Below are 21,338 nucleotides of genomic sequence, written 5' to 3' on the forward strand. Positions count from 1 at the left end.
ATTTTAAGTTTCCATTATGGCTTTGGTGTTTCCTCTGTTTGGAGGAGAAAGTGTAAAGCATTATCCTTGCTCCATTTAAGCACAGTAGGGGACTCTGAGACATTAGTCAAAGTCTATTTATTAAAAGGAAATTTCCGCAAATATTTGTGAGCAGTGCAGTGTCAAGTTCTGCTTAATGCAAGTTGAAATGATGACCAAGAAGAATGGTAAGCAGATCAATATCTTCTGAGCATTAAAGGCATGTGATAATAACTAGAGCAGGACATTAATGCACATCTCACATACTATTAGCCATAATCTCCTATGGAGTTGAAGGCATAGTACACTAAGAGCTTAATGATATGAACATGGCTAGTTAAATAAATCCTTCCTGTATGTATCAATTGGCATTGCCAGTGTATCTGAGATATTTGCATCTCTACCTTCTCTCCCCCCCCCAGCTTACTCCTAAGAATTGTCATTATTTGCACTATTGTATTTATTTAATATGTGTTTTTCTTACCAGAAAGATAGGTTACAAAACCAGTACTTTGCCTACCAAAATGAAATTTGCTTAGGTAGCATTATGGTTTATAGTTTCCATAATTTTGGATATGCAGGTTCTACTGTTTGCAGCAGATCCACTCTTTGATCCATATTGGGTTCATAAAAATCCCTGGGGCTAGGTGTAGAGTGTCAAGACAGTATCGCCTGTTCCAGAGAAACCCAGGCAAATGTCCAGCCCTAGCAAAATAAACCTAGTAGATAAGAAGAGCTTTCTTTTATATAATGTGGAATATATAATGTCTTACTAGCCCATTCTTGGGAGAAGGGATTAACATTGGTGTCACCATTTTAACTTAACCTATAGCTATTTTGTGACTAGGTTGCTGTGAGTTTTTGTGACTTCTGCTTAGCAAAAGTCACAAAACATATTTACTTACAAAATCATCACCTTGACATCAATGGCAAGCAGCTCTGAATAAACAATGAGAAAAATAGTAGCATCTGGTTGTCAGACTTTGATTGCTTTCATGTGTGCCCTGTGCAAAAAAAAAAAGGCAGCAGAGCACTATTTCACTATTTTAATTTTGTCTGTGGAAGGCCTTATAACCCAACAAGGTGAGGATAGCCAGAATTGAAAAATCACCATATTGAGGCAAATCCCTGGGATTGCTCCTACCAAGAGGTTTCAAAGACCTGGCAAAAAAACCAATACTTGGACTGAGGGCTATGTTCAGTTTGGAAGAATGTAACTTGTTCCTAATTTTCATGCCGGTCCACACTAGAATCTGCTGAACAGCCTGAACAAAAATTTCCTCGCTTGAGCAAAGAAATTAGAGTCCTAGGAATGATTTGGCATGATACTCATCTTGCATCACTCCCCTTATCTAATTCAACCAAGACACGGGCCACTATCATATAATGAATTAGTATGATCGCTAAGATGATATAGGCTCTCATTGAACAATAAGGCAGATAACTCAAACTGCAAACAGACTGATTTATCCTTGTGACAACCGAAATGTCACAGGACACGCTCTTAGAAATGTTCATCATAGATGAACAAAATAATATGCTTGAACTTTGATTCAAATGAATATGCCATAGGAGAGATTTACATCAGAATTATTAGTATTGCTCCTGCTATTACATATATATTTTTCTTAATAAATAGCATGGTATGGAAAATAAGTATAATTTTATATTGTAAGCTGTACACACTTGCACTGTGAACATTACTGAATCACCATGACTTCTAGAGAGAACTAAGCTGAGAAATTTTGGAGCCCATTTAACAAGAAGCATGGTTTCCATTCTCTAGTCCAGTGCGACAGTTTAAAACATCCCACAGCAGAAGAATCCATTATGCCTTTGCAGAGGTAGTGGTGAACAGAAACATATTTCAGTTTTTCATCTTGTTAGCTTTCAAAACTTTGCAGACTTGTCATCAGACAGAGGTAGTGAAATAGCATTAAGAGAAAGAGAACGACAGTATCGTCGTCAAGGCATCTGCATTTCGTAGGAAGTAATAAATAATGAAAAGTGGTCCCCCTGTCTATAAGCGGCCTGGAAACAAAAACAATAACCCAGAAGCAGATTGGCTTTTCCATTTGATGTTATAAACTGTCATCTATTCAGTATGAAGCCTCAGGCCTTTATGATGGTGGAATTCATTTCGTCACTTGGGACACTGTAAATGTATGGATTCGATACCTATGTGCAACACACTAAGTGTGACCGTGTGACACTACAAGTATCATTAATGAATGACAAAAGGAAAAGAACAAGAAAAACCTACACGAGAATGTAATATTTAATGTAATAAGAAAACCATGTCACGTAGCTCTCCATAACAACACATTTCAGGCATGCGCCAATTTTATTCTCACCCAAGAAAAAATACGCCTTTCTTTCCCTCATGCTAGTGCAGGTAAAGCAACAACAAAATACAAACAATTCCGATTGAGCTGCTCAGCCATGACTCTGAGAGTAGGCTTTAGTTTTAAAAGGTAAATCAACTATTGTTTTGCCACTAAGCCCATTCTTTGTGCAAACAAAGATTTAAGATAGGCTAACAAGATAGGTTTTATGGGGAACTTTGTATAGATATTGGGAGGACATCATTGCCTTGCTTTCTTATAAGGACCATTGACAATACCAGTCACTGAAATTTCTCTTATAATCCTGCAGGTTGTTTGGATAAAATGGAAGTATCAGGAACCCTTCCACATGGTTACAACAGGAAAATAACTGGTACTTGAGTTTTTCTTCACATACTACCAACATTAAGAAGTAAGCATAAATAATAGCCTAGTGGTTAGAAATACATGGATGTTATTTGTTCCATCCCTTGGCTTAGTTTGGCTTCTACCATACCCTACCTTTGAGGTGCCTCTTCTTATGAAGTCACTATCACAGCACCCTCATGTGGCTACACTTAAGCATTTTGTAATCAAAACGTTTTCTTAAGGTGAACCACTGACAACAATGATGTCCAGAAATGATTTTTTAAAACGCTTAATTTAATGCCTGCTAACACACACTTCAGTCATCATAGGCTTAAGCCTACTTCACCAGATGCATGGTGAAATGCATATGAATACACCATTTGATGAAGTAGAAGTCTACAAAAGCCTATGCTCCCAACCTCTTTCTCTGTCTCAGCAATGCAAGAATGCCCCTTTGCAGACTAATCCAGATGCACATGGCTGACTCTTTGAATTTGTTTATATATTTGTTTTCAGTCTGCTAGCTGTTGTTATTCTCCTGCTCTCAATTGTTGAATGCTTTTCTTTGGTGCCTACAGCACTTTGTTAACATAAATTTAGTCATCTTAAAACTATCTTGTTATTATCATAGTGTTGTATCCCAAACAAGAATAATATTGATACACTAGATTGATACTAGGAATGTATTACTGGTTTGCCAAAGTCATGGATAGCAGGTATGTTGTTGTTAGCAGCTGCAAGTCAATAACATTTAGATTGCCACCTGTTTGGGATCACTGGGCCCAAAGTCACCGAAATGGTTCACAACTCAACTCACTATGAATTGGGGACTTTGAATGTACAACCTATACCATGAACTATATTTGAACACCGTTTAAGTCATGTAGAATTTAGAGGCACAAATATATGCCTTATATGCTCTAACAGATGTACTACATTATTCTTCCTGTTAGAAACTCTAGACTAAATCGAACATGATGCCTACAGATGTCCAGTGATGCAACAAGACTTTGGTTTGTTCTCGAACCACCAGCACCACACAAGTGCCAAAAAATAGTTAGAGAATAAATGTTCCACCCAATGAACAGAATATTTTAATGGACACATTTTTGATCTCCCAAAATATACCAGTGGGCTGGGAAAATAATGATGAATCCTTTTTTAAAAGGATAGATCTTAAATAATACAGGCACACAACATTTAACCAATGTTGCAACAAGTCCTTTTTATAAAGGCTTTTTATTGCTGCCCATACTTCCTTTCTTCTTCTGCCTAGTTAGAAGCTGTAGTCACATCACAATTGGAAGGATTTTGAAGGGGTACTGGAGGAAAAACAGACTTTTTTATCTGGTTGCAGATAAACAATGCAACAAGCCAAGCTTGAGCTAGGAAAAAACAGGATTCAAATCTAGTCGACCTTTTTAACATTTTAAACATATTATCTATGGTTTAAGGGGGTCCACTTGCCATCAGGCAAGCTGATACCCCGGCTAGCTTGCCACTGCTTGCAAAGGTTCGGAATGTTTTGATATACTTATGCAAGGCTTAACTGGTCTGTTTTCCATTTTTTATTTCACATGCGCAAACTGTTAGCTTTGAATAAAAATGTTGCCGCACAATGTTAAGATGCTTTTCTTTTGTGTGCGTATGTCATAGGAATCTATCCCATTTCTTTCCATACTATTTCTGCCACTGATACCAAATTTCCTGTTAAAAGAACAGATGCCCAGGAATACATCTACTTTATTAACTGAGATACAGCGAGACTGAAGACTGCCTAAGAAAGATTTCTATGTTATTAATGTTAAAGCAGAGCTAATGCTGGTACAATTTATTAGTGACAAAAATCAACAAGTAGAAGCCAGAAGTTTCCTAGAACAAGAGCTTATGCCCTGTTGGGATTTCAATAACTATATGGATAATGCAAATAACATTTGCACTCAGATATTACTGCTAGGCAAATGAGAGCTTTTTTTGCAAATGAGAAGGGTGGGATACAGAAGGAAGGAAGCTAAAAATTAGGACGTATGATGCTCACTGATAGATAGCAAAATTTGTTCTTTTTGGAACAAATAACAGAATTTTGTATGGAAAGATGAGAATTAGAAGGTTATGAACTTGGGTCAATCAAATATGCAGCTACAAGAACCAATGAGTAGGCAAGGTCAAAATGGGGCCTTTGTATTTCTCAGTACATTACCTCTTATCATACTCCCTTGCCTATTAACTTTGCCACAACGAATGGAACTAAATTGGCATCCTATGAAATACTGCCTACATCTCTTGATATTCCTTAGCAGTCCCCCATCCGAGTACTAACCAGGCCTGATCTGGTTGCTTCTAAGATCAGATGCTGTATTTAGATCTTACTGCACAGCAAGTCATGGTAAGTAAGTAAGTAAGTAAAAGTTTATTTGTATACCGCCCTCTCTCTCAAAAGGGACTCAGGGCGGTTTCCAATATAAAATCAGCATAAAACATTGTACAATAAAACACTGAAAACACTATAAAACGCTATAAGAATTAGAAACGAAAACAAAACATAACAATTGACTAAAACAATCACATAAGCAGAAGGAATATAATCACTCAAATAACATGAATCCGCAAAGAAAGAGGGGAAAAAAGACCACTGGGATGGAGGAGAGGATGGCCTGGAGGGACCACTAGAACTAAAATGCAATGTGATATTCTAAGATGCTTTGGGGCAGAGGAATAAAGTGCAGTGTTTCAAGTCAAAGAGGTGGCCTGTGCGACTACTATAGCTATGGGCTCGGTTATCCAAAGGCGCAGCGGAAGAGCCAGGTTTTAAGCAGCTTTTTGAAGGAAGCCAGGGTGGGTGCTTGCCGGATCTCCTCCGGAAGGGAATTCCAGATCCGGGGAGCAACAATAGAAAAGGCCTGCTCCCTCGTCCCTGTTCAGAATTTCAAGTGAGTGTGCATGTAGTACATACATGAAAAAGGTGACAAGTATATATGGTTATCTAACCCCAAACTTTTCTGATCTTTGCAGGATCTTTGTATGATTTGCAAGGCTTGTGACAGGCATAATATAAATTTGCTTCTGAACAGTGCATTGCAGAAATATTCATCCTCATTTGACTTTCCCCATATTTTGTTGTATTGCATGCTAGAATTGAAACCGTTCCAACGTGTTGTATATTTATATAACCGACAAGTACCAGATTGTTTTTGTTATCTTCACTTCTGTGCCATTTACAAAAATATTTTGCACCTTCACAGTGTTAGGTATCTTGTGTACATCACATAGTAACATTGTAAATCCATTTCAGTAACAGATTGCAACATGAGAAAATATGGAAAAGTCAATGGGAAAGCAGTGAACTGAACCATTCCATTTCTACTGTTTCCTTTGAGATGTTTGATTTAAAGGTCTTTATAGTTTTGAGAAAAACACAGTAACTGTAATGTGTATATATATTGAAGCCATTAATTGCTACCTTAATTTAAAAGTCTTTATAATTAATTCTTCGGCATAAGTTTGAATGCGATATGACTTTGAGATAAGACAGATAAAAGCTGAAATCCAATAAAGAGAACGTGACACTTCAGTTTCCACCATGTTTTGTGATACTTGTGCTATACACTAGGAGAATGCATTTTTTGTTAGTCATGGTAAGTTGTATCAAATTTGTTAAATTTGTACTTACGAGGCGATATCCAGCAAGTAGGCATAGCCCATGTCAAAAACGTAAGAATTGAAACTTACTTTTTTGTTTGCATTTTGTAAATTTCAGAAGACTACCAAAGTCAGTTACATTTTCAATGCAAAGAAGCAAAGCAAAGCCAAAAAGGCTGCTTTTCCTCTTTAAATTAATGGTCTCCCACTATTAGGAGAAGGAAAGCAGGGAGCAAAGTTCACTGAGAAAAAGATAAAGAAAGCACAGAACTCTGGGAGATGTAGTTTAGGAAGGCGAGGAGCCCTATGCCAGAGAATTCAAAAGGCCAACTCTAGGATTCTATGGAAATGTAGAATTTGTTAATATTGGTTTCTACTGATTAATATGAGACATTGAATGAGATAGCTGTTGTGGCTTTAAAAACATTTTTGTCAAAATTTTAGAAAATTCCCTGAAATCAGTAGATATATTAATATTTCTGAAAGTTGGGGGGAATGATCCCCTGTTATATTGTGTCATTGTATAGAAATTTCAAGAAGATACTAGTTCTTGTAGAATTTTTAAAATGTTGTTTATAAAAACTTCGACAATTCCCCAAAAATCCATGGATAAGTGAAACATTCTGAAACTTGATGAGCTAACAGTAGTAAAGGTGGTCTACCATCATAGCAAGTTTCACCACAGTAGCTGTAAAATGAAGGAGAAAGAAGCCCCTGAAGTTTCCCCAATTATAGTAATTTTGTGTAATTACTATAATGAATAAGTAACAAAATTTCCTTACTCTCATTATAGTAACTAAATTTTCAGTAACTATATATTTTAGAAACACTTTAGAAACGAAACGCCAGCACCACCTAATTTTGTAATTAATTTTGAAACATTTTTTATTGTAGATTGTAGATTTATTTTATTGTACATTTTATTGTACATTGTAGATTTAAATCAGTTTGACACCATTTTAATTGCCATAGCTCTATGTTATGGAATGATAGGAGTTGTATATGGTTCTTATCCTTGTTAATCAAAATACCTTGGTATGTTGAGTCATGGTCCTTCTACAAAACTGCCCCGTTCCATCCCTACAGGCAGCAGCTCTAAGCTACCAGTCATACATTGCCATAGCGGTAGCTCTGAGAACAGCCACCATTACTTGTGCAACTTTTGCCTGATTTATTTATTATGGCCAGATATTTCACTTTACTGCAAATAAGCTACCTGCTAACAGTGTCAGGACATTGTAAGAGGTTGAGATCTTACTATAGGTGCTGCCACATCACACAAGGCAATCTGTAAGCCATTGACCTTGTGCTTCCTGACTGACAGGAATGGCACCAAAAGCTACCCATGTGTGTCGGTCTGCAGCCTTCTGCCTAAATGGCATTACTGAGACAGAGAGCAGGCTCCTTGTCATCTTGCCAGCAAGACAGTAAGCAATACAGAGAACTGGTACTGTATCTCTTCATCCAGGCAGCATTTTAAACTGCATCATTAGTCTTTATTTTAAAGATATATGACAAACTTCTATGGTGGAGACAGTGGCAGAAAGGAAATTACTATTTTCTGTGTTCACAACGGAGTTTTCAAAAGACATGACCTGAATGCAGAGTGCAAAAAAGCCTTGTTCTCTACATTTTTCTACATTAATTCCACTGAATGGAAGAGGAACTCCCCTTCCATTTTTTCCTGCTGCTTGATGCCCATCTTACCTCGTATATGGAAATAAAATCATTCAGCGAATATTGCTTTTCTACAGAAAACCACCAGACTTCAGCAAATTGTTTGGTTCTAATCAGTGCTTTGAATTGAAACTCTTAACATGCCTCCAAGGCAATAAGCCCCATTAGACACCACAGAACTTACTTCTGAGTGAACAAGTATTGTCAGTTTCCACGCTTTTAATTCAGAGGTTGCCCTTTCCTCTAATAATTCTCATACCAGAGGCAGGAAACAAATATCCCGAATCTGCCTAAGTCTTAAAATATTTTTTGTTTCCCCTCACAATGGATTAGGCACCTTGTGCAACAGCTTCTAAAAATTCAAAATTCCCAAAATTGCTGGGGAAAGTAATGCAAACAATTGACTCAGAACAGTAGTTCTCAACCTGTGGATCCCCAGGTGTTTTGGCCTACAACTCCCAGAAATCCTAGCCAGTTTACCAGCTAATAGGGTTTCTGGGAGTTGAAGGCCAAAAACATCTGGGGACCTCAGGTTAAGAACCACTGACTCAGAATATGAACACACTTACTGCTGTTTCTTCTTGCGTGTCTTCAAGTTTCTTGACTCTAAAGCCCAGGACCAGCATAGTAGCTCTGGCTTCCTGCTTTTGGATTAACCATGTATATCTCTATTCTAGCTATTTTGGTTTTGAGTGGGATCAGGTTCATTGTTCTGGACTTGCATCATTTGCTTCTGGTGCAGCTCTGTTCCCCTGGGGTGGCACTCCCAGATTGTCATCATCAACTGTCTGAAACCTGCACCTTTATTCTTCTGACTGGTAGGGCCCATCCAGGTGGAAAATAGCCTGCTGACCTAGATGGACCCTTGATGTGATCCATCAGAATTCCTCTTCTGGCCTTATGCTTCAGCAACCAACTAAATCAATCATTTCACAAAACCCTTTTAAACAAAAGTCAAGGTAGAACACGTGTCATTTCATAAGCATTTTGATGCCAAATGGTATTTTAAAACATATCTTATATATGCCCTACGCTCAATGTATATCACTGGTTCTCAACCTGGGGTCCCCAGATATGTTGTGAATTGCTCTTCTGATTCTGAGGGAGAAGGAGGACAGGTGGTCAAAGAGGTAGCACTTGGGGATTTAGGGTTAATTGGTGAGGAAGAAGACGAGGGAGGAGAGATAACAGATATGGCAGAGATCCCTACCTTTTTGGAGCAAGGAAGGGAGAAAGAAGGCAGAAGGAGGTCAGCTAGGCTAGCAGAGAAAACGCTAAGCAATTAGACCTTGCCCTAGGGTCAGCTGTGCTGGAAAGCACAGGTCTGTAAATTAGCAGCAAGGCTAGAGCCCAGTGCTGGCTGCAACCATCTTACTTTCGAGTAAGAGCCTGAACCCAGCATTGTGTCTAGTGTGGAATCTCTGAAACCACCTGTTGTTGGCAACTCGTAAGCCTGTTTATCAAAGACTTTATTTGATGTCTGCTGTGAAGACTTTTGTTTTGCATTTGCTTGAAGATTAACATTGAGATGGTACTTTGTTTTCTAAATTGCATTCTCTTTATTCTGGCTGAAATACAACTCTTTTTATTTGCTTTCACTTGTGTCTAAGGCTGTTTCTGGTGTAGAACTGTTTAGACGAGTGGTTCTCAACCTGTGAGTCCCCAGGTGTTTTAGCCTACAACTCCCAGAAATCCCAGCCAGTTTACCAGCTGTTAGGATTTCTGGGAGTTGAAGGCCAAAAGCATCTGGGGACCCGAGGTTGAGAACCACTGATGTATATGAACTGTTGTTCCTCCACATTTGTAATTTGACTTTTGCAGATGTGATTATTCAGGGTTGATTTAAAATGCTATCTCTAGGAATCTAGGTTCCCTAGTGTCAGGCATGTAGCCCGGGTGGGGGGGGGGGGGGGGGTTGAAGGGCTTCAACTCCCCCGAAATTCTCAGGGTGGTCCGCGAGGCCTTACATTTATTATTTAAACTGTTATGTTTATTCATATCATGATCTGATCACCATGATAACTATATCCCACATGCATGGGGGTATTGGGATAATAATACAGAAGGTTTACTAGGATAGATCCTCTCTCACTCAGACTCACCCCCCCCCCCCCCCCCTGGAATCAAAATCCTGGCTACGTGCCTGCCTATTGTGAGTCAATAATAATAATCATCATAATGACAACAACTTTATTTGTATTGTGCCACCATCTCTTTCAAAGGATTCAGATGGCTTACAAGCATCCTAGGAATGTCTAGGTACACTAATACGATTCTATGGTCAGCTTCTAGTGGAAGTTGACCATGTAGTGATGCTGAAAGATTGTGACACCCCTGGCTGCGAGAGCACTGGAAACCAATACACCAAGGCCAATAAACAATCTAATATCTTTATTAAAGAATTGAAGAAAACAAGCAGAAGATATAGTTCATCAATAGACCTTTCAGGAAAGGTCAAATATAGTCCAATAATATATTGTCCAATGTCTAATATTAGAGTTTAAAGTTTGTAATCCAAAAACTGAAATACACTCAAACTTCCAAGCAGTTTGAGTGGGGAAACGTCCAAGTCTTTTACTAGAGTTCAAAAGCAAGTCCAAGGCAAGGAATTGAAGACAAGGCTGGATTCACGACACGACAAGGCAAGACTGGAATCACGGCAAGGCAAGGCAAGGAAACACGGCTAGGCAAGGCACGGAAACACGACTAGGCAAGGCACGGGTAGACTGGAAGGTAGTGGATCCCAACGCGGTCCACACTTGGCTGGAAGTGAAGTTACTTCTTCAACTGACACGTTGACTCCGCGCTGGCTAGCCAGCGCACAGAACTTTTAAGGAACTTCAAATCTTTCCACAGAGCAGGTGTCCAAATGCTCTTTTCCCAAGGGAAAAGAGCTAAAACAACATCTTCAACCAGATGCGATCCTCCCTGAGAATTCTCAGGGAAAACAGGTTAATCAGCAGATTCTCTAGCTGCTAATCACGCACTCCTTCTTCTGCCAGCTTTCTCAAACCTACTAGTTTCCCAAAACATCCGTCTATCAAAGGGAGGGGAACTGGTGGGAGAAGACTCTGTTTCAAGGGCCTTTTTAATGAGCTGTGGACTAGAATTGTCAATAGGGAGCATCTGGAAAGAGGCAGAGTCTTGCTGAATCGGCACAAACTCCATTTCCTCGTCACTTTGGTCCATAATGGAGGCAGGACCACGTCCCAAGGGTTCAGGGGACATCACAAAGATCTAGGAAATTCCTAGAAAGATGTTCAATCAGTTTTAAAAAACAATGTCTTTATTCGCAGTTTTTCACCTTTATGGGGGTTCTGTGCCCCTAACCCCAGCAAAGGTGGAGGGCTGATTGTAGTTGCTATGAAAACATGCTATGTGGAAACAGAAGAGATACATTCTAGTGATTTTGGTAAAAATGTAGAAAGATTGGTCCTCTGAACTTTGGTCAGCAACAATTAAGTTCTTTACAATGAAAATGATAGTTTTCCGCTAATGTTTCCCACAATGTTGTCCTCTGAGCACATGCAGCAGCTCTTACTGAGATGCTATTAAGGATAAATAAGTTACCTATTGGGGAGAATTACCTTACTTTTATGACACTGCCAGTTTCTGCAATCATAATGCATAAAAAAGGCTCAAAAGGAATAAGCAACAGTGTTTCCATGCGAGTATCATCAGGTGAAAATAATCCCTTCCTGACCCTGAAAATGATCAATTTAAAGTTTACTCCAAAAAATCTGATTGCTTTTATTGCTGTCTTAGTTTGCACAGCTATAAACCTAATTAGTGGCCATAAAGACATCCAATTACATTGTGTGATTTCATGGCCTCATCAAGTCATGAAGTCTACAGACTACTTTGAAACATCTTGGTTTGTTTTCAGGCATCTTGATGTAGCATTTTCGATGTTCTCTTAAAAGGGAAAATTAAAAAAATACCGCCTCCCCTCCCCATGATGGGTTAACTTTTAGACAACATTTGGGGACAGAGTTTTACTGAAATCCAATGGCCATGCATATTCATAAGCCAACACACAGCAAAAAAAAAGAAAAAAAAGAAACACCGTCTGAACCAACAGGTATCACTGCAGCAACAGTCCTTGCTAGATTTCTCCCTTCCAGACTAGCCCCAAAACACACGTTACTGACAGTAAATCCCATTCATTTCAATAAGTAATTTCACGTCTCAAAATCGAAATGTCACTGTTATAGGTATGAGTTTTGGAAAGGAAAAATCTTTCTGATGGCTTTCTGTTGCCAAGGGCAGGAGCTGTAGGATTGCTTCACTCCACATCATTGGTTCCCCCCTCAATTATTCCCTCCCAGTCTGATGGCAGGGAATTAATTGTGCCAGCACTTGGGAAACATTAAATTTAATAGAATTTACTGGCCTAAATCCAATTGCTAGTCCCAACTAAACTAAAGCCATTGAAACAATATGATTTATGTAATTATTTTACCATTCAGGAATTGTTTCTATGAGCCTAAATCTAGCTGGGATTAGCGATTTAAGCCATTCTCAGAAAAGCATGTATAGGACTGCTGCCTTAGTACAACAGAATTTATTTTGAAAGCCATTTATATTGATCAGTAGATAACAAAAGATGGAAATCAGAGAACAACAACCAGACTTAAAAGTCCCTCCCTCAGGCTTCTCCAAATGGTCTTGAAATCTTGATTATCTGATAAATAGATGATGAGCCCAGGAATGCATTTGGCCTTCAAGGTCATAATGGAACAAAAACTGTCTCTATGATATGCTGAGTCAAGACCATTTATTGCTCCATGGGCCGTTATGAATTGGGCCTGGAAGGCAGCTGCACTGAGCGAGCCTCAACAGTAATGAATGCCAGGCACTTCTAATTCCAGCAAATTGCTTGGTACTAATTTACCTATGGATGTATCCAGTGAAACTGTAATAGCATTGCGGCAACTGAACATTAAATTATCTGGTACTGATATAGCTATTCCTTAAGTAGAGGAGATGGTCCTTTTCTACTGTACATGAAGCTTGTGTGTGTGTGTGGGGGGGGGGGGGGAGTATGTAAGGACTATTATAATCCATCTTCACTATAGCATCTGAATACTAGACATGCCACATTCCTCTTCTCTTCCTTAGGGCTTTGGGCCTTCTGGGAACATTAAGGAGAGTGACTCTGTTCTCTAAACTGGAATTTATTATTCACTGATTAAAAGACTCAAGGCAAAGGACTCCTCTACAGCCAGCGCAAAAAGGGATGCAAGGGAAGTGTTTCAGTGATTTACAATTTGATACTCAAAGCACTCCCAACAGAAGCTAATGTTCCACTGACGTAATATGAAATGTAGATGCCTTAACATTCCAGTCCTGAAGGTTTGCTGCTGGCATATCTCTGCCTGCAGTACCAGCATAATGTCATGCCTTGTGAAGTTGCCCTGGGGCACGTCAGTCAGTATACCACTTCAGCAGGAGAAGTCAGGAGAAGTTAGCAGCTGCAGTTCTTTGACTGGCTAGTTTGATTCTCTTTTGCAAATGCAACTGAAGTACTTCGGATAATATTACTCAGAGGCCAAGATTTTCCAAGTGGTTAGAGAAGTGAACGCCAAAGTCAAGTGTCTATTCAAAAACCAAAACACAAATCAAGGGGTTTGTTAAAGTATCAAAGGAATGAAATAGCATAAAGCTTTATTGAGACTTACATTTGGTGCAGTTTTACAGATGCTTCCAGGGAAAAATAAATTAAAATAGCCTCCCATGGCTATAGATATGAAAAAATGCATGAATATTATTTTGTGTGTGTGTGTGTGTGACAACATATGGCAACCCTAAGGCAAATCTACCACAGGATTTTCTTGGCTTTCTGTTGCTTTTCTCTGAGGCTGAGAGAATAAGACTTTTCTATCAGAAATGCGGAAAAGAGATGTCCCCAAAACTTCTGCCTGCTGGGCCTAGAAAGGTCCTTCCCCTCTCCTTTTCCTCTGCGGTTCCTAAAAACTTCTGCTTCTGGAGCATAGGACCCTGCTCTTGTCTGTGCTGGCCCCTTCAATCAATCAGGCTGTCACTGCTAATTGCTTTATCTACACAAGAACACTATATACAGTACAGGGTTTAGTCAGCGATGAAAAGAGGAAGTAACTCTGCATGCACATGAACATTTATGGCTTCCCTTATCAGTAGATGTCACCTTCAGAAATGAGGTTTGTCTTGCTTGGAAAGTCCTACGCTAGGATTGCATATCTATGCCTTAACCTCTTCAGATCTGGTTCACCTAGCCCATGCTTATGAATTGATTTTTTTTCTACTGCACATATATAACCAACATTTTCCAAGTTGGTTTCCATAGGCAAGCAAGGATTCAAACCCTGGACTCCAGTGTTGTAGTCCAATATCTTAACAACTACGCCATACTGTTCCCTCCCTAACTACATGTGTGTGTGTGTGTGTGTGTGTGTGTGTGTGTGTGTGTTGTCAAGGCTTTCATGGCTGGAATCACTGGGTTGTTGTGAGTTTTCCGGGCTGTATGGCCATAGGAGAGAATGCTTCTGGAACATGGCCATATAGCTCGCAAAATTCACAACAACCTATTTATATATAATTAATGCTATGATGGGTATGAAACAGTAGTTTGAACAGAACTTGAGTAGAACCAGGATATGAATCCTCACTCAACCATACAAACTTACAGGGTGACTTTTGACAAATCATAGTCCTTCAGCCTCAGAGGACTTTAATGACAAAAAAGCTCTAAACAATCTTGCCAAGAAAATGCCGTACTATTTTGTCCTTAGTCATAAATCAGAAATTACTTAGAGACACACAATATCATTTAAGCCTACATAGTCTGATGCTTAACTTTCATGTATTTTGTTTCAGAAATGTATATGCTTACCAGATTATGATTTCCATTTCTTGAGAATGCTGATGCGTCACTCTGTGAGCTTAATTCAGAGGATGAGATAGTTTTCAGAAAAAGTGTGGTTATGAAAAGTTTTTCTTAAATTCCTACCGTACTCTTTTATTTGCTCATAAACAGACACACATAGAAACATGTGTTGCATTCTGATAGAACATTTCATGGTCCCAAGCCCTTAAACATACATTCAGTATAATAGCTATAGTAATCAGCACTTTTGACACAAACCTGTGAAATTATTTCAAGTGGATTTGATAAATATTTCCATAAGTAAACAAGAAAATTAATTTAATTAACCAGATTATAATGTGGGACGAATGTACACTGAATATAACTGAAATCACTGTAGCAAAATCTAGATTTGATGGCAAAGAGACTTTCTATCAGAAATGACCTCCAACCTCTACTAATCAGATCTAATTTATATTAATTGCACAAGAGGTACTGCCTTTAACTTTTATTCACCTATCACAAATCTTAAGTGTTTATGAAATACTTGTTATCTTGACAGCAATCTTCTTGAAAATCATCAAAGCATTCATCACAAACTACAGGTTAGATTCATAATCAGGAGAACAATAAGATGTCTTATCCCTCAGGCCCTCCAAGACTCACGCTAATCACTGTAGCCCTCACTCCATAGTTATTTTGCCTTCCATAGGACCAGGAAGATGATATCATTGATACAGAAATGCTTCCTGCTCTCCACTAGTCACCAAATGTCTATGGAATAAGAGCTGCAGCAGCTAAAGATGGCCTCTAGGGGCATTTTTTTGTCATTGTGTGACCTCAGTAGAGAACTTCAACCTCTGCCATGACTACAGAAGACTTGGGATGTCATCTTACACAGTTTTGAGGTACTACAGGATGTCAGTCCATACAATAAGGACTGCAGGTTCATGGAGTTCATTGAAAATACTTCCCATTTTAGCCTGGTTTTTTTTCAAACAAAAGAACTATGTAAAGAATGTGACTTTGGGGGGATTCTGAAAGTTCTACTCCAAAAAAGTAATATTTCCAAACTGTTTGTGGACAGTGATTAATGGATCTAACCCATTATCTAATTATCATAGAACCATAGAATAGTAGAGTTGGAAGAGACCTCATGGGCCATCCAGTCCAACCCCCTGCCAAGTAGCAGGAAATAGCGTTCAAAGCACCCCCGACAGATGGCCATCCAGCCTCTGTTTAAAAGCCTCCAAAGAAGGAGCCTCCACCACAGTCTGGGGGAGAGAGTTCCACTGCCGAACAGCTCTCACAGTGAGGAAGTTCTTCCTGATGTTCAGGTGGAATCTCCTTTCCTGTAGGCTAAACTTCTGCAGGCTAAACATGCCCAGTTCTTTAAGCCGCTCTTCATAGGGCTTGTTCTCCAGACCCTTGATCATTTTAGTCACCCTCCTCTGGATGCTTTCCAGCTTGTCAACATCTCCCTTCAATTGGGGTGCCCAGAATTGGATGCAGCATTCCAGGTGTGGTCTGACCAAGGCAGAATAGAGGGGTAGCAGGACTTCCCTGGATCTAGATGCTATACCCCTATTGATGCAGGCCAGAATCCCGTTGGCTCTTTTAGCAGCCACATCACATTGTAGGCTCAATTATCCATTATGGACATTTCTATCCAATGCTTCGAACAGAAGAGACATATACAATACATGCTTATTTATTTATTTATTGTATTGTTTATAGGACCAGACAAAAATACAGCCTAACCATATAGGCTATAAATTAGCTGTGGGAAACAACATGCTCATTAAGTTGCCATCTCTTTTCCCAGAGTGTACAAATGTACCTCCAGTATCCAAACTATTACCTGTTACCCTAAGAATTTATCACTGCAGCACAAACTAGCCTATGTCAATATTTAAGACAGTCTCTGAAGTTCAACATATTTTCAGGAAAAAATCAGAGATCTAACTTTGGTTGCTAACACTGTTTCACAGTATTTTGCATTGTCTTTTCAAACACCTGCACTTGCTGCAGGTAACAAAAGGTCCTTTACCACCCTTTAAAAAATATCAGGAATTTCCTTAGAATAACAAATAAATCCCTTGCTTTAGCATTTAATCCTACAAAAATCATTACTGGATTAAGTCCATATACGACATTTTGAGATGCTCATCATGACATTTAAAGAAAGACATGGGAAGTTTATTTTAAAACAAGGAGTCTTAGATGGCATTCTGCTCAGCTAAGTGAACAGAGAAAATGGCTTGATTAGCTTGAATGGTTTCCAAAGAAAAACTTATATGAAACTCTTCTTAATTTAAAAAGAAACTCAAAACAAATCTTAAAGTAGGCTTCCATATTGCATTAAATTATATTTTCATCCCATTTTCTTCGAATACATTTTGGCGGTGGAGGAATGACATTGTAAACTAGGGACTCAAGAGAAACTATGCAATATTAGTTATGTGGACTTGGGTGGCTTGATCGCTTCTGCCAAAAAAGCTACACAATCTTGCTTCTCTTTTTAGTAACTTCTAAACATGGGTCCAACCCTCCTTTGGTTTGCTTGTCTCCCAAGAAACCGTAGAAAGGACTTGTATCTAGTTTGTTGGACAGAAAGGGAAGTGACTACATTCAAAGAACACTATTGTATTGAATTGTCTTCTATTGGCTTATACACAATACACCTTTACTCCAAAGTTGGGATAGATAAAAATGGAAGAGGGGACATGAAACAGAATGATTGGGTAGCTTACATTACATTGCATATATATTACATCTCATGGGTTTTGCTGCTTCCTGGAATTTGTATCATTCAAGCCCTGGTCAGGCTTTCATGCTTGAGATGGAGGAATATTTTTCAAAAGAACTGGAAAAACACATGTGTCTGGAAACCCTGGTGGAGAGAACTGTAGACAGGTGAGAATTTTCCGTTTGAGCCCTATTCCGTGCAAAACATGCACATGGACTGGTTTTTTTCACACAAAAACATTTTCTGGACAGAACGTAAGATTTCTGCATGAGGTTCCTACACACAAAATAAATGCTGTTTCTTTTCAGGAAACATGATTTTTCTCCACTGAAAAGTTCTGAATTTCAAACAGTCTGATAAAAACTACAAGTTAAGTATTTTTTTCAAGGAAAGAAAAAAGTAGTTAAAATGTTTGGTTTTGCCTATGAGAATGAAATGCGTGACGATCTATGAGTGGTGGCCTCTCACCTGTGGAATTCCCCCCCCTTGTGAAATTAGAGCAGCCCCTCCCTCCTGACCTTTAGGAAGAAAGTAAAAATGTGATTATGGGACCAAGTGTTTGGATAGGAAGTTTTTGTGTAATAAGAGAACAAGGAATAGTGAAATGACAAATGGAATGGCCTTGCATCAGGATATTGGACAGTGTGATTTTAATAATTTGTTTTAAATGGACTTGTTTTAATGATTTGGTTTTAATGCAACTGTTCATTTTATTGTATATATGTTTATAACATCGAACTGTAAGGCTGCTCTGAGTCCTCTTCGGGGTGATAAGGGTGGGATGCTGTATAAGTGCAGTAAATAAATAATACATACATTTTGCACCCTGATGCAAACAAAATGTTCATTTCACACCAAAAAGAAACAGTGTAGCCCCACCATCTTCTGTTGGTACTTTCTTCAGCACTACACCTGAAGCGCAGAGATGTTTTTAACTCAGAAACTCTTTTCTGTGAACCAGAAACCTGTTTTTTCCCAGACTTTTGGCTCTCACAAAGAGCCTGCATGGATACAACATACCATTTCTCCAGGCATGTTGCTTTCATATCATGTGAGAATTGAAGAGGCGGTGATAGTGTGCTCCTCTCCTTGTGTACGAACAACACACAATGCACAAACAGGAATCTGAAGACATATAGTGTCTCTGATAAAGGCGGCTATCAAATCTTTCATCAGGTTTACAAAATAAAAATACAAATAATGGAATGGACTATAAAGAAAATAATTATTTCTCTAGCAATACAGTAAGAGTAGTTTCCAATTAGGCTTTTTATCACACAGTCATCCTGACTCATTCACTAAATTTTACAGAGGCTTCAGTGATAATACCCACCATTCACTACTTACCACTGCTTTTTTCTTCGCTTTTTCAATTATTTTTCTATTTACAAAAAAAATTAAGGAAAAAATGGTGAAAGAGCTATACTGTGCCTTCTGATTGCTTTTATGAGGAGTCCTCTTTCTGTAAACATGCTAAGGCTCAGATGCTTCATAAAACAACATAGACACAGGAGGTGGAATACCAGTACTAGGTCTCAGGCACTTCACCTTATCCATCTGAACTTGGATCAGAAATACCAAGCAAAAGAGCGGGGGCACAGCGAGAAGCTTATAAGCAAGCACAATTTGCGACATAGAGCAACATTAATATTGATTATACATCTTTTAAGTTCTCAGCCTCAGCTTCTACTTTTCTGACATTTTGGAGATTGAAAATCATTTCAATTCTGTTCATAAATTGGTAGTGTTATCACTGGATATGATTCTTTCCTCTGGTCATGACTTATATTTCTAGTGTTACTTTAAAGCTGGAGTGACCCCAAACTTTGACACACGCTTGGATAGGTTAACCCAGGCCTGGGCAAACTTTGGATCTCCGGGTGTTTTGGACTTCAAGTCCCACAATTCATGGCCTCAGGCCCTTTCCTTTCCCCCCTCAGCCACTTGAGGAAGGGGCCTGAGGCCAGGAATTGTGCAAGCTGAAGTCCAAAACACCTAGAGGGCCAAAGTTTGCCCATCCTGGGTTAACCCTATAAGTCATTAAAACAATTACTATCCCAAGCCTTTTTAAAAAAAATCAAAGTGGGAATGATCTTCTCTGGTCAACCAATAAAGCATATCATTATGTAGGTGCTTATGAGATGCTCAGACAGTTTCATCAGACAAGATGTTACAAAATGAGAATGAAATGCGTGACGATCTATTGTCTTAAGACAATATTATTGTCTTAAGGATTATTGTCTTAAGACATGACAAGAATCCTTTGAAGTTTCAGACTACTGCTATACTGGCAATTTTCTCAAAAATAATCTAAAATGTTAATTCCATCAACCAAAAATATGTTTTTAAAATATGTTAATAGCGCTTCACTTTCCTGAACACAGTGCTTCCCAAGAGTTTTAATTCTTTTTAGACTCTGAAATATCAATTACCTCTGGCTGTAAATATATTCATTCTGCCTTTCTGCATTAACTTCGGATAGTAAGTATTCAGAATACCATAAAAAACACTAAAACTCTCCCATTTAAAATACTACGAACATGAAATCTAACAGATTTATTTGTGAAACCATCTTTCTTGCATTAGCTAATCCAGTATCTCCGGTATTAGCTTAAAGGTCATTCTTTGATTACTATTTTTTAAATGTAAATCACCTACAATCCTTTTAAAATATTTATTAAAAGGGCTGAATGATCGACATGAAGAGCCATGAATTATTTATACTAGAGTTCACTCTGTGTGTGTGTGTGTGTGTGTGTGTCTGAATCAAGGTTACAGATGTTCAGCTGAGATTTCCAAGTGACCTTAAGTTGACTGACAGTTTTGGCTCTTATGAAGGTGACAGGTCATTACTCTTTATTTTTGAATACTTCAACTCATCTGGGGATAACCAACTATATGAGCTGATTTTGAAAGGTGAGGCATGTTTTCATTTTGCCAAGTCATTCCATTATACAGGATTGATGCTCCACCATCTCCAGCCACGTGCAACCTCTTTTTCCACTTCAGAAAGTCGGCATAAGGTTCTGAAGCAGCTTCCTTTCATGTCATCCATATAGTCCATTGAGTCTTTTCTTGCTGAAAACCTGACTAGACATACTCAGGCTAAGGGTCAAACTGTCAAACTAAGAGATCATTCACATATGTAGAGTCACCGATGGTTTTAATTTTCCCCTACCCTACCCCCCCAGCACGCGCGCATACACACACACACACACACACTTTTTTGTCATTTGTTTGTCGGATATGGCTCTTAGGCCTGCCAAGTTTCATTTGATAGTATTAATGAAAATGTTGTTGTTGTTTATTCATTCAGTTACTTCCGACTCTTCGTGACCTCATGGACCAACCTATGCCTGAGCTCCCTGTCAGACGTCACCACCCCCAGCTCCTTCAAGGTCAAGCCAGTCACTTCAAGGAAACCATCCATCCTTCTTCCTTTTTCCTTCCATTTTCCACAGCATCATTATCTTCTCCAAGCTTTCCTATCTTCTCATTATGTGGCCAAAGTACTTCATCTTAGCCTCCAGTATCCTTCCCTCCAGTAAGCAGTCGGGCTTTATTTCCTAGAGTATGGACTGGTTGGATCTTCTTGCGGTCCAAGGCACTCTCAGAATTTTCCTCCAACACCACAGGTCAAAAGCGTCTATCTTCTTTCGCTCAGCCTGCTTATGGTCCAGCTTTTGCATCCATAGGTTACTATGGGAAATACCATTGC

The 21,338-nt window shown here is 38.9% G+C and overlaps 1 protein-coding gene across 4 annotated transcripts in view; it reads right to left on the minus strand.

Moving 5' to 3' along the window:
• kif26b (kinesin family member 26B) overlaps positions 1 to 21,338 on the minus strand; it is a 384,274-nt gene that overhangs the window by 210,510 nt on the left and 152,426 nt on the right. The gene's annotated exons all lie outside the window — the stretch shown is intronic.

Source organism: Anolis carolinensis, chromosome 1, assembly GCF_035594765.1.
Source record: "Anolis carolinensis isolate JA03-04 chromosome 1, rAnoCar3.1.pri, whole genome shotgun sequence".
NCBI classification, from domain to species: Eukaryota; Metazoa; Chordata; class Lepidosauria; order Squamata; family Dactyloidae; genus Anolis; species Anolis carolinensis.